Source organism: Panthera leo, chromosome A1 (assembly GCF_018350215.1).
Source record: "Panthera leo isolate Ple1 chromosome A1, P.leo_Ple1_pat1.1, whole genome shotgun sequence".
Taxonomy (NCBI): Eukaryota; Metazoa; Chordata; class Mammalia; order Carnivora; family Felidae; genus Panthera; species Panthera leo.
This window is the reverse complement of record NC_056679.1, coordinates 122,906,832-122,921,414: the sequence shown is the minus strand read 5'-3', so window position 1 is coordinate 122,921,414 and position 14,583 is coordinate 122,906,832. Positions and strand designations below refer to the sequence as shown.

Genomic DNA, 14,583 nt, shown 5'->3' with positions numbered 1-14,583 from the left:
GTCATTTCACACATGTGCAATTATACCTATAGCACAAATTTCTAGAAGTAGAATGTCTAACTTAAAGGCATGTGCATTTTCAGTTGCTAAATATGTTACCACATTGCTCTGCAGGAAGGTTGTGCTAGTTTCTCCTTGCACTACAGTACAGGAGTGTTTCCCCACATCCATGCCAAAATGGCACATTAAAAAAATTTTTTTTCCTGATATATAAAGAACAGAATTACAGCTTTCAATTGCAAGTCCTTAGCTATGTGTAAGATTGAACTGTTCTCTTTCATTGCTTTGTTTAAAATGAATGACCAGCCTTCCAGCCACACGCTTTATCCGGAGGATAGATGATCAGAGCATTTCTGCCCTGGAATTGACCTCAGATTTCACTTAGCCCAACTCTCTCACTTTGCAGGTCTGGAAGTCGAAGCCCAATGTGGAAAGAGTTTTGCCAAGAGTCACATAGCACCTCAAATATATTCTTTACTTAGTTAAGTAACCATTCACTGTTCCTTAGTTAAGTACTCTTTGAATCCCTTCTGACTCCAATAATCTGCTTAAGGTACGGAAAAGATAAATGACTGTATTAGAACTCTGGGGTTCAAACCCAACTTGAGCAAGACAAGTTTTTCCACATTCACATTTGGGCTTATCTGATTCAAAAGGCATTCTAAGGAACCAAGTAATCAGAGGATAATTATCCTTAAGAGCAAGGAATATTCTCTCTTGCAGCACCAATGAGCAGATTCTAAAGAGATTTCGCTCATGCATGCTGGCTGTAGCAGATGATGAGATAAAATTATCCCCGCTGATTTGCGTGCAGATGTTTGCCTGTACCTTGTTATTCACACTCTGCTATGTTGTGAGGGCTATTCTTTCTCTCTGGGTTCATCCAATAAATGCCGCATCCATCAGAAAAGTGAACAGACACAGCTCCACTGGGCCTCTGACTACCTTTACCCACAGCCACACTGCAGTGCTTTTTCTGAGGTGCTTCCTAACTCCACCTCAGAGCCTTTTTTCAAAGTCAGAATGATCAGCCTTATCAACTACAAAAAATTACTGACAGCCAAAGATCTGTAAAAGTTAAGGAAGCAAAACCTCTGTCAGACGTCACTGGTAAGTAGTGATTGTACTGATTGACTATCAAAGAGGATCCATTTGATTCCCATGGAAAAGCTGATTATTAATAGATAATTTAGTCCCACAGGAGTATGCATCCCTCCTTGGTTGTCTTTCCTCTTACCTAGCTCCACCTCTGATGTTGGAGACCTCTCCTTTGGTCCTCTTTAGCCCTAAAGACCCCACTAAGGGGACACAAGGAGAAAAAGGGAGAGCACAACACCATCTCTTCTTGAAATAAGAAAATATGAGAGATCTGGATTTTTTTTTAAAGATTTTAAGTAATCTCTACACCCAACATGGAGCTTAAACTCACAACCCAGAGATCAAGAGTCATGCTCTTCCAACTGAACCAGCCAGGTGCCCGGAGAGATCTGGACTTTATCACTAAATCTACCATTAACAGGCTGTGATATTTGAAGCAAGTCAAAACATACTCTTTATCCCTGAGGTTCCTTACTGCTTTGAAATTCTAAGGTTGGCTTTTTTATGCCTTGTAAAACTCCCATTATATTGCAAACAAATAATATCCATATCAAATTTTTTCAAGTCTATTCATCAGGAGTTGTTTTGCAAGTGACATCAAACTGATGTAAACAGGAAAGGTAACTTATACCATGTAAATGGAAAGTCTAGAGATAGAGTGGTACTCAAGCATGTTTGGATCATGAGTGTTCTGTCTTGCTGACTCTTGATCTGTCTTTCTTTTGGGTTCTATTGTCCTCTGTATTAGCTCTTCTCTAATGGAGGGAAAGTAGTCACTACCAGATGTAGACCAACATTCCATCAACTTGAGCAAAATAGTTCTATGAAGTCTTGGAATTGAGTTTCACTAGACAAAATTGTGCCCATCCTAGAACCAGTTGCTAGGCTCCCAGTTTGGGAGTATACCAGCCTTTTGCCAGGCAAGGAGAAGAGATGTACTGGGGGAAGAATTTAGCTCTACTGAAATTATATGGAGTGAGAATGGAGGAGGGATGATTCCCTGAAGGAAGTTCTGCTATCAGAAGAATGTAGAGGTGATGGAAATATAAAATGGGTGGGCAATAGTTTCCAGTATTATTGAAGCCTAACTTTTCCCAACAAGATTCTCTCCCTACTTTTCTCTCTGCTTTTCATCTTACTTGTACTATCTGTGAGGGCGAGAAGGAAGCCAATTCTCACCATCTTTAAAATATCCTGCCTCTACCACTCAACTACAAACCAGTATCTAATGGCATCATGATTCGTTTATTCTACTGTCTTTGGATCCAAGACTCCTTCCTCCATGATACCCACTCCCCTCTACTCAGAATCATATTTTTCTTTATCTTGTGTCTCTTCTTAGAGACTTTTTCATTCATGGCATTGGTTCTTACCAATTTTGATGCTACAATTCTGGGAAAATGAAATCCTTACTATAGCTTACAAGGTTCTACATATTTTCACTCCTAGCTACCACTATTTCCCTCTGTCACTTTCCTCTCTTTATAAATGCTCCAACCAGTTCAATATGCTCAAATATCAAAGCATCATCCCTAAATTTCTTCCTGCTAGAATTGAGTTGTTCACGACAGGTCCATGTTTCCACTGCAAATAACTAGAAAAGCTGTAATGTGTTACACAGGTTGTATTTTAAAGGCATTTTGGGAGCCGCTGAAGCAAAGACCAGAGGGACTAAAATTTCAGAAAGGAGAGAAATTTTGAGAGGTGATCTGAAGATCTGCAGTTGCTTTTTTTCCTTGGAGATTTGCTGATTCTTGGCTCTGGCTGCAGGCTGAGAATCTGGGCTTGGTTCTAAAGCAGAGTATTTAGTAGTGACACTGTGAAGGAAATACAAACACTCAGCTGAATTTCCCTCATATGATGCTAAATTCTAAAACTGTCATTATCTATTTGACTATTACTTCCCCCCAGGTTTGCCTATTTTCTCCTCCTGGAGATACACGAGATATATATCAGACTTTATTACTCTGATTTACATTTGTCTTAACTTCTTACACATTTTCTTCAATCTCTTTTTGTTCATAATATTGAATAATTTCTTTAGCTCTGTCTTCCAGTCTATTAAATGTTTTGTCATCTGTATCTAATTTAATATTCACCATATATTTAATTTTCAATTATAATAATTTTTTCCTTCCTAAACGTCCAATTATTTTTATATTTTTATGAGTTCAATTTTGGTTATCTTATAAATTCTGTTAGTGTGATTATTTCCATCATTTTAATAAAAATTTGTATTTTAAATCAGTGCTTATATTTAAAATCTCATATTTTAAAATATTTTTAGCCTCTATAACTTATATTCTATGCCTGATAATTTCAATATTTGAATCTTTGTAAGTCAGATTTTATTGTCTGCTCCTCTGCCAGTAAAATTTTCTACTTTGGAACTTTATCTGGGAGAAGTTTTTGAAGTCTCTTTTAAAGGTAGGTTTCTCCAAAGAGGTTTTGAGTCTGCCTCTTTCATTTCACTTAGATCACTGGCTTTCATCCAACATGTGGATATAACATAGGTAGTATACTTTCAGGTCACATACCATCATAAAGGGTGGATGACTGGCAATTTCCCTTGGTATTCTTCTGTAGAGTAGGCTGATATTTAGTTCTCTTCGGGAGCCCAGTTGTTTGCAGGCTCCTTAATAAAATGTCTGAGCATATTCTTGATAGACATTAAGGTTTATTTCCTGTCCCTAGTGCCCAAGAATCATCACCTTTTGGCTGATGCCTCTAGGATTGAATCATCTGTGGTGTTTGTTTATATTTCTGGAATTCTATTTTTGATCCTTTATTGGTTGTTGCTATTGTTGATAATCCATAAATTTTAGGTGTTTAAGTGGGCAAAATGTTCAAGAAAACTAGATCAGTGTTATGTCTGGAAAAGAAATTCTCTCTCTCTCTCTCTCTCTCTCTCTCTCTCTCTCTCTATTTTAAATGTTTATTCATTTTTGTGAGAGAGAGAGCACATGGGTAGGGACAGGGAGAGCGGGAGACAGAGGATATGAAGCAGGCTCTGTGCTGACAGCAGAGAGCCCCATGCAGGGCTTGAACTTAAGAACTGTGAGATCATGACCTGAGCCAGTGTCTGATGCTTAACCAACTGAGCCACCCAGGCACCCCCAAAAGAAATTCTTTTTAATTCATGTCAGTTTCCTAAGCCACTCAGCTCTATCTCCTCCTCACTTGCCTGTCTTCTTACCCCTATTCTTCATGGTCTTACTCTTATAAAAGACTCCTCTAATTGTTTCCTTACCAATGTAGAGACTTTTCAGAATCTGTGTGTCAATTACCTTCTCTTACCCTGGAAATCTTTCTACATCTGTCTTCTCTATATCCACCCAAGTTAAAGCCTAATTCTATCTTATTTAACAATTGCAGTAATTTTCTTGCTATAACTCATTTTGACTTACTAATGCACAACTTTGCTCATCTCACACACCTGTTCACACCATCAGCAATCCATTTGGCCTACTGAATAAGGCTTTTAGCTGGCCTAAATTACCTTTCCAACTCTATTGTCTCCATTTCCTTTACCTACAGCACACAGTTGATGTGCCTTAGTGTTTTCTTACCATAGATTGTATGCCATATATATGGCAATAGTAATAGTATTAGTATTATATATACTAATATATACTATATACTAATATATTAGTATACTAATATATACTATATATATTATATATGCTATTGCCATATATATGGCAATAGTAATAGTATTAGTAATATATATATATATGTATATATATACTATTGTATTTATTGTATATATAGCATACAATCTGCTATATAGTAGCAGTATACTATACTGTATAGTATACTCTCTGCTTTATTAGACTGGGGTCACAGCATGAGCAAAGGCAAGAAGGGATGAATGTGTATAGACCAATTACAGAAAAAGATGGGTAGCAAAGAGATTCTTTATAGATCATCTTAGACTACATAGATTGTGATAAATGATGTTTGACCCAGATTGTAAAAAGCTCTCCGTGCCAGACAGGTTGTTGTCATTCTGTGGGCCAGAGGGCACAGATGAAAGACCATATTGCATTTATTTTTGTATCACCACCTTGCACAATTCTAGGGAGCATACATGAATGACATCTCCCAAAATTGTGCAGTGGGCTAACCTCAGTAGACCTCATAGCATAGAAAACAAAATCTTAAGCATGGCTGGCATTTGGTATCTGCTTACCACGTTTTGTCCAGTCTACACTGGAATATGTCTTAACATTATTTTTGTAGTTACCTAACCTTGTTGGAGTGAGGAAAGTTACGACAGGTAATGATCTGTAATATTGGGAAGATCTCCATAGATTTTTATTTTGTATTTGTCTCTCCTTTAGAATGGAAGCAATATAATGATATTATATTGAGATTTTATATACTGGATATGCTGTGACTTTAAAATGTATAAAAGAAATATGTATTATTCAGCATCACCTTACTAGAAAAAACTTTTTGATTTATTTAACTATGTCTAAGTCAAGCAGGTATGCCAAACATTAGTTCTCAACTCGTATAAATCATTATATAACAAATGAGGGAAAAAATCCCAAGCAACCTAGCTCTCTGACACTTCTCTCTCTCTCTCTCTCTCTCTCTCTCTCTCTCTCTCTCTCATTGTCAGACACACACACACACACACACAGATATACCTTCGCTTCCATAACAATAGAGAAAGAAAAGAGAAAAGCAATCCTTGCTTTGCTGGTCAGAAGCTAAGGAAGAACAGAAATATCTAGGCCGAGGGCACAGGCTAGGCCTGCTTCAGCTGGAGTGCTGCTATCCCTGTTAGATAATGCAGTAAGAAGGAATCCTACTCATCTGGCTCTCCCTAGACAGGAAATACGAGAACTGGGGGAGCCAAGCTGTAGACTAAGAGAAGCCATCATAAATTTTACCTATGTTGAGTCTTAAGGAATGAAAGCCTGAATCCTTGAGATCTACCTTTTAAAGTGGGTGTGGAAGGAAACCCGACAATTGGTGCCACTTTTCTTTTCCTTTTTTTTTTTTTTTTAATGTTTGTTTATTTTTGAGAGATGCAGCACAAGCAGGCCAGGGGCAGAGAGAGAGGAGACACAGAATCCGAAGCAGGTTCCAGGCTCCAAGTTGTCAGCGTTGAGCCGGACACGGGGCTACGAACCCATAAACTGAAAGATCATGACCTGAGCCGAAGTTGGATGCTTAACCGACTGAGCTACCCAGGCGCCCCTGCTTTTCCTTTTGATCCTGTTAACTAATAAATAGGCTTTTCTTTATTTAAGTTTGTGTTAAAGAGCACTTAATTTAGCTAGACTGGTAACTATCTATAAACTGCCAAATTTAGTGCACAAATCACTTCATAAGAGTCCTGAGTGTTAATACTTGTCATGTCTTTAATTTAGTTTGATTTTAACCTGACCATGAATACTCAATCTAGAGTCTGAATTTGAGAATAAGGGGAGAAAATCCTTCTGGTCCTGTGTCCAAAAATGGTCACATACAAAACAAATTGGTTTGCTTGCATGTGTTCTTCTATTATTCTGCGCCTTCTGGTTACTCAGCCTCCAATTTAGAACTTTAAACACAAAATTTGTCACAATTTTATAAGCTTTGTGCCACATGTACTCATTACTTGGGTCAAAAGGGCAAGAGACATAAAATTTTATTTCTATGGCTTTAAAAACAACTTAGTTTTCTGCTTTATTTTCTTCATTTGACAGTGCATCTTTATTTTTTGCAAACATGAACTTGGATTCTTCGGCAAAGAATGAATCTGAACGATACTAAGAGATAAGAAAAGTTTGAGAAATATGCAGTCTCAAAAAGAGAAGTAACACAGAGGCAAAATTCAAGGAGGCATGAGAGGCCAATTTACACATCAGGCTGTAAAAGCTGCAGATGGAAATTGCCAGCGACAGAGAGGGAGGGAGTTGAGGAGAATGACAAACAGCAGCTTTGACAAGCATAGCCTATCAATTTCACTAGACAATTATAGGACCTGTAGGAATCTTGTTGGGGTGGCTCATTTTCCTTCACGGCCTCTCCATCTATCAGGAAGTTCTGGAATGGGGTAATGACTGCTTGTGGTGTAACAGCCCACTGAGGCGTCCTGTTTCTATTTGTGGTATGATCATTCTCCCCAAATAACCAAAAAGACCAGATAGGAAACACCCAAAAAGATAACGAGCTGCTAGCATCCCCTCTGGAAGATGAATTTTATCTTCTGTAGCCTAAAATAGAAACTTAGAGGAATTTTTAGACCTCAGTAGTTTTCCAGTGTAGGTTGTAGCACCTGCCAGCTGATGGGTCAACCTTAAATCTGAGATCGAATGAGAGCGATCCTATTTGACGCCCAGAGAAGAGCTAAGTTTAAATACATTAAATAATTGTCCATAAAATTCTTTTACAAATGAGTTATTGAAAATGTCGCTAGAAGAAAGTATTTCTTTGAGAAGGAGTAAATACCACCGATGTGCTTAACAGATTTGATTTTATACTGAAATCTTACATGTCTAATCACAAGTTCAAACTCAAAATTAATTGTAATTCTGAGTCTTTAAACCATGTAAGCCATTAAACCTGAGTGTTTAACAATCCTTTGAAATTCTGACTTGGCAAGACTGAGACTAAAGGGTAAATACTTGCACTTTAAAAATTACTATAAAAATAAGTTAATGCTTCTAATAGAGTGAAAATAAGGTGTTATAATTCCGTGTTTGGGGGACATTTTATTTTATGCCCCTTACTCCCTATCCCTCCCCCTCAAAAAAAGATTAATTAAGCCTTCAGCATTTTTTAATACAAAGAAAGGTGTTTGCAGAATCTCTTTGCCATTCCTAACCCCACATATCACTCACCAGTCTATTTTGTCGATGACTTCTTAATTCTGAAAGATGAAAAAAGAAAATGATTTGCAATTTATAGTTATGACATGAATAGATGAGATTATCTCGGTGACTACTCACCATGGTCTCATCAAACGTCAGATGTCTAATAGTAATAATAATGCTAAAATGTATTGAGTTTTACTGCATGCCAATTATTCTTGTATGTATTTGCATGTATTAGCTTATTTCACCCAAATCATAATCCTATGAGACAGAAATTAAAAGCTGAGCAGAGAGAGGTTATGTGTCCAAGGTCCAGTGTAACCATTGTAGATGGTTAAAGCTGGTCTTTAAGCATGGGGTCTGACTCCAGAGCTATTGACCTCAATCATCGTACATCATTTTTCTGTAATTTTTAAGATACATGAGAATGCAGTTATATTTATAAATAGCTAACCTAAAGATAGAAAACAATGTATGATTTTTACTGTCTTCGTCAAATAAAAATTGTCTGCCATTTTAGTTATATACAAAGTTGATGTACAAATAATTAAGATTTCGCTGTCTGATAAGAGAAAATGACGAAGCATATCCACTTTCTCTAACTTAAAGAAAGAAATCCTTTGTTTTCATTTTTCACAGTTTTCACAGTGTATCATCAGTGTTGGTGTTGACAGTTTTCCCTGATGTTATTAACTGTCTTGTCAATCTTATCATTCCCCACAAATTTTTAAAAAGATAAATGTTCTGAATCTAACTTGGCAAAAGCAAAAGAGAGGGAGATGGCTATTGAGAGAGAGAAGAGAAGCAGAGTTTTGAGACAGAGAGAGATAGAGAGATCTTTGTTTTGCTCGCTGGAGGACACTTTTCCCACACCCCTGGGCCAAAATTGCAAGTGCTCTGCTGTTCTCTTGCCATTCATCACTCTTTTCATTCATTCACTCTTTCTTAAGAAATATTTATTGCAAACTGTACTGTTTTTATGCTAGTCGGTCTAGTGAGCAAAACCCAACATCACCTGTTTTCACAGGGCTTCCATTTTAGTGGGGGGATGAATATTGATTAAAAAAATCAAATAAATATATAACTCACATGCTGTGATGCAATGCTCTTTACAAAAAAATAGCTGGTGCTGTGAAAACATACAGTAGAAGAAATTGGCCAGATCTGGAGAAACTGGAAGTCTTCTGTATTAGCTTCCCAGGGCTGCCTTAACAAATTACCACAAAGTGGGTGGCAAAAACAACAGAGATGTATTCATTCTCTCATGGCTTTGGGGGCCAGAAATCTGAAACTCAGCTGTCTGCAGACATGGTTCATTCTGGAGGCTCTGAGATCTCCTCTGTGACTTTCTCCAGGCTTCTGCTGGTTGCTGCCAATCCCTGGTGTTCCTTGGTTTGTCGACGTGTGACTCCAATCTCTGCCTCCTTCATCCAGGCATTCTTCCCTGTGAGTGTCTGTGTGCAAATTTTCCTTTTCTTAAAAGCACACTATTCACTGGATTAAGGCCCACCGTAATCCAGTGAGACCTCCTCTTAATTGATTACAACTGCAAAAACCCTATCTTCAAATAAAGTCACGTTCAAAGGTACTGGAACCTTGGACTTGACCGTCATTTTTTAGGGAACACAACTCAACCTACAACAGTTTCTTTGAGTCAATTACATTTGAACGGAGATCATTAGGATCTAAGGAAGAGAGGACCCTGCAAAGGTAATGGGATGTGTGAAGGCCCTGAGGCAAGAAGGAACATTCTATTAGATGACTTGAAGAGGATCCAGAAACAGACTCAGGGAAACACAGGAGGCAAATGACCCAAGTGTGTGCATGCACAGGTGCAGCCCATGGGCTCCCACACAGGCTTCCTCACACAAGGTGTGGACAGTCACAAACCATGTATGCTTAACTCTGGTTCTGAACTCCTCCTTCTGCACCCCCCTAATCAACCAGCACCCTCACATGTTCTTGAGTAGAAAGAGGGAAAACACTCCGTGTTCTGGGCAAGGCTATAGGAGAGAACGTCTATGTGGTAAAACGCCCTTCAGGGCCAGAGCCCGGGTTGTGGTATGTGACCATGGCATTTGGAAGAAGACAGCTTAGCTTAAACACCAGCCTTGTAACAACGTGGGTAAGTAATCGCACACTCTGAGCCTCAGTTTTCTCATCTATAACGTGGGGACACTAGAATCCGCCTGAGTCTAATTGTGAATATCGATGAGATAAAGCATGTTCGGACACCTTGTAAACTTATACATAAGGAGACAGGCTACTAAGCAGCACTAGGAAGAGGGAAGACTGGAATCCTTGGCCTTTCAGCTTCCTGCAGTTTCTGTGAATGCCTTCCCAGCAACAGAAGGAGCAGGGCTGGGCGAGGGAGTTTAGTTATAGCATTTCCTAATGTGTATACCATGGAGGAGGTGAGAAGGGTAATAATAATCATAACGTTTAATCTGTGTGCAGTGGAGAAGATGGGCGAGTTAATAGTCATTTTAATAACTGAATTTATATACAGTGGTTTATGGGTAACAGCTTGTTTCCTCATACACAATCTAATGCAATGCTTGTGTTTCCTAAATCCCTTTTTTTAAAGTTTATTTATTTTGAGAGAGAGAGAGGGAGGGAGAGTGCAAGTGGGGGAGGGGCAGAGAGAGGGAGAGAGAGAGAATCCCAAGCAGGCTTTACACAGTGCAGGGCTCAAACTCATGAATGGCTAGATCATGACCTGAGCCCAAACCAAGAGTCAGACACTTAGCCAAATGAGCCACCTAGGCGGCCCTCCTAAATGCCTTTTTAAAATAAAATTCACATATCAGGGGAGATGGGAGAGTTTGTGAACACAAACATTATCTACTGGCACACAGGCAGAAGTGGTTTATCATGGTTACTGATCATGGGGAGACTGAATGGAGCGAGACAGGGCTTGAGAAGATGGTGGCAGAGGAGGAGAAAGGAGGCCAGAAGGGACTCTAGTTACCCCCAAACTCCCAAGAAGGCCTTGAAAGGAGAGAAAGTGAAGAAATCCTGTTCGCACCCAGGACCAACCCTGTGCTCTCTAAGGGTTTCAGCTTTTCAAGAGTAGATCAAAGTCTGTAATTGTCAGAGCTGTTGTCAAAGTGGGGCAGAGGACCACACAGTGTATTGTGCAGTGACCACAAAGCCATGCCGCCGTAGAGGGTTGCCTGGGGACTGACCCATGGTTGAGAAGGGAGGGGTTGGAACTACATTCCTCACATGGGTTGAAGCCAGTGAGGTGAACCATCTAGGAAGTCTTTTTGATTCCTAAATCTATCCTATATCATTCCAGAGTATATTGTGGCATTATAGATATATATGTGTACATAGAGGTGTGTGTGTGTGTGTGTGTGTGTGTATATAACATTAGGCTTTTTCCTTCACTCATTATCTTGTTCTTTATTATATGTCTTGAAGTAAAATTAGTCTCATTGATTCACTAGATCTACTTATATATTTTAAAACTATTGCATACTAATTTGTAGACTGGGACGTGCCACTTTATTAAGCCAGTTACCTTTACATGGACATTACATGGGTCCCAATTTTTCGCTATTAAGGGTGTTGTGCAGTATGAACTTGATCTTTTTGAAGTCCCTCATTATTACCTTTTAATATGCTATATAATTTATATATATTTCTTGATGATTTTTTGTCTCTATTAGAATATAAACACCATGAGAGCAGGGATTTTTGTCTCTTCTGCCCATCTATTTCCAGCACTTAAAACTGCACCCAATACATTTATTGGAGGAATGCATATGGCTACATTATACCTCCACATGTAGTTAAGGTGTATTGTCCTTTTAGCAGAATTAAGCTTTTAAAGGGACAGGGATAGTCACCATCATCTCTTTCATCTGCAGTGCCTGGCATAATGCCTTTCTTAAACTGGGAGCTTAATACATTTCAGAAGCAGAGTTTAGAATACTTTAAAACTTCAGTCAGGCCTCTGTGGCTTTGCATCTCAGCTCAGCAATTAAGTGGTCATAATTTTTGGCCAGATATCAATTTAAGAAGGATTAACAGCAGCTTATATCTGATTCCCCTTACTGCCTCCACAGCTCCTACCCCTGCCCAAGCTACCACCATCTCTAAACTGGATTTTTGCAAGGGCCTCCAAACCTGTCTTGGTACCACCACTCATGCAAATTCTTCCACTCTTACTGCTGCCGTCAGTAAAATGCTAAAACCTGAGTCAGATCAGGGCACCCTTCCATCAAACCCTCCAGTGGGGCCCTCACTCCAAGGAAAAGCCCAAGCTGATGTAAAATAGCCTAAAAAGCACAGCATGGTCTGCACACGCTGCCCTCCCATTAATGTCTGCCCTCAACTTGGCTGCTGTCCCAGTTTACTCATTCCTTCCAGCCTCGCTGGCTGCCTGCAGTTCCTGGAACTTGGATGTCTGTGCCCGCTGTGGAGCTCTTGTAATTGCCCCACACTCGCCTGGAATGCTTCCCCTCCCCCACCCCACCCAGGCATCTGCATGGCTCGCTCTCTTCCAGACAGCACCTATTTGGTTAGAGTGTTCCTTATCACATGAAACCTTCCACCCCTTTCTCTCACTCTTCTTCTGGAACTCCTATGACATAGATATTGTTTTGTTTCATGGAATCACTTAACTCTCTAATTCTCCCCTCATGATCTAGTAATTTCCTTTCCCTCTTTTTTTCAGCTTCATCATTTCCATAATTGTATCTTCTATTTCACCTATTCTCTCCTCTGCTTCTTCCATCCTCGCTGTCACTGCATCTAGTTTATTTTCCATTTCACTCATAGCATTTCTTAATTCATCGCAACTAGTTCTTAGGTCTTTGATCTCTGCAACAGGAGATTCTCTTCTGTCTTCTATGCTTTTTCTCAAACCCGGCTATTAGTCTTATGCCTGTTATTCTAAATTCTTGTTCAGATGTGTTGCTTATGTCTGTTTCAAGCAATTCTCTGGATGTGATTTCCTGAATTTTCTCTTGAGGAGAATTCTTATCTTTTGTCATTTGGCTAAGTTTCTGTCTTTTGCGTGTTTTAATAGCTTGTTATGTGTCCTGTACCTGCGAGCACTACTATATTACGAGGGGGTCATACACTGTCCAGGGCCTGGCACAGGAAGCATTTCTGATGTATGTTGCATGCATGCCATCATTGCATATTTGGCTGCTCTGTCCCACTGGTCAGTCCCCTGGAGAGCTCCTCCTTGCTTGCAGTGGTGGAGTGTTTGAGTCTTCAGCCAGGTGTGCTTTGATTTGTTCATTGAAGTGACCCTTGATCCTGCCAAGCTGCCTCCCTCCACCTGTGCAGATCCTTCTGCCACTCCGCAGATCGATTTCCTGGGTGTTCTGAGTGATCTGACCTCAGTACAGCTGTGCTTGAGGGATGAGGAAAATCCCAGTCCCTCTGCCTCTCCACCATCCTAACTCCTCCTAGACTTTCCTTATCGAAAATTACAGGCCCACCTGGACACTTCCTATTGCCTCTGTGCTTTATTATTTTTTTCCCCATAGCACTTTCTCATAATCGAGCATAGTACTTATTTATTTAGTTATCATGCTTACTGTGTGTCTCTCCCAACTAACACGTTAGCTCCAGGAGCCAGACATGTATGTCTTACGTTTTATTTTATTTATTCAGTGCCAACAACAGTGCTTAGCAAAATTAAGTGTTCATACATATTTGTTGAACCGATTTTAAAGAGAGTGCTTATTTGACACATACTCTGCTAAACCTTTTACCTGCATTATTCCATGTAATTTTCACCTCCTCCCTATGAGGGAGGTACTATAGTGAAAGAGCAAAGACAATTGCCTGTACAGTCAAACAGCTTGGATTAAAGCCTCACTCGGTAACTTACCAGCTCTGGGCTGAGAGCCAATCGTGTGTCTTCTCTAAGTCTCCGTTACCCCATCTGAATGAATACAAGGGGAATAGTAATGATTACTATTTACTGCTATTGGTTGTATTTTGTCAGTCTCTGTACGAAGCAACCAGGTGAACACTGTACGAAGTTTGTCCACCACAGCCCTAGATTTAGGCTTCAAATCCCATCTTATTTAGTTATCTCTCTCATGTGATCATTTAAGATTTAATAGCTATTTTGTGCGTACTATTGTGCCAGAGTAAAGTACTCCCTTGTCTTACCCTATTTCACACAGGAAAAATGTTAACTGCTAGATTATAAGTGCCCTGAAAAATGGGATTTATCAGTGAAATGCCCTAAGCGATTAACTCAGTCAGCTCTCAGAGCAATGATACACAGCTTTGTAGTAAATCTCTGTAATGCTCTGGACCAGAAATGTGTTTAGTAGCCTCACTGTTCGCTTTCTGTAGAATAAGACTTGTCTTTGAGTCATCTGAGAGTTTTAAAGATAATAATGGATATGAAAAAGAAAAAATAGAGATTCCGTCTCTTATACTAAATGAGAGACAATTACTGTGTAGTGGTTAAAACAAATGTTTTTGAATCAGGCTGACATGATTTTAAATTTTAACAGACACACCACAGGCTCTGAAGGAAAAGTCGAATGAATGAGTGGCTTGTAGACATACAAGCTGTGTCATGCTGGGCAAATTTAAAATTTTAATTTCTTCTCTTGTATAACGAGAAAATGATATCTATCTCATGAATTTGTTTTGAGGAAATAATATATGCGCAATGGTAAGTACTGTGCTT

The 14,583-nt window shown here is 39.3% G+C and overlaps 1 protein-coding gene across 6 annotated transcripts in view; it reads left to right on the top strand.

The window, feature by feature from the left end:
* The window catches only part of JAKMIP2 (janus kinase and microtubule interacting protein 2), a 208,369-nt gene that overhangs the window by 110,705 nt on the left and 83,081 nt on the right, over nt 1-14,583 (top strand). The window contains exon 2 of one of the 6 annotated variants that reach the window (XM_042938670.1): nt 9,266-9,356. The exons of the other annotated variants lie outside the window; for them this stretch is intronic. The gene's annotated coding sequence lies outside the window, so the exon portion shown is untranslated. The remainder of the gene's footprint in view (nt 1-9,265; nt 9,357-14,583) is intronic. 6 annotated transcript variants of the gene reach the window in all.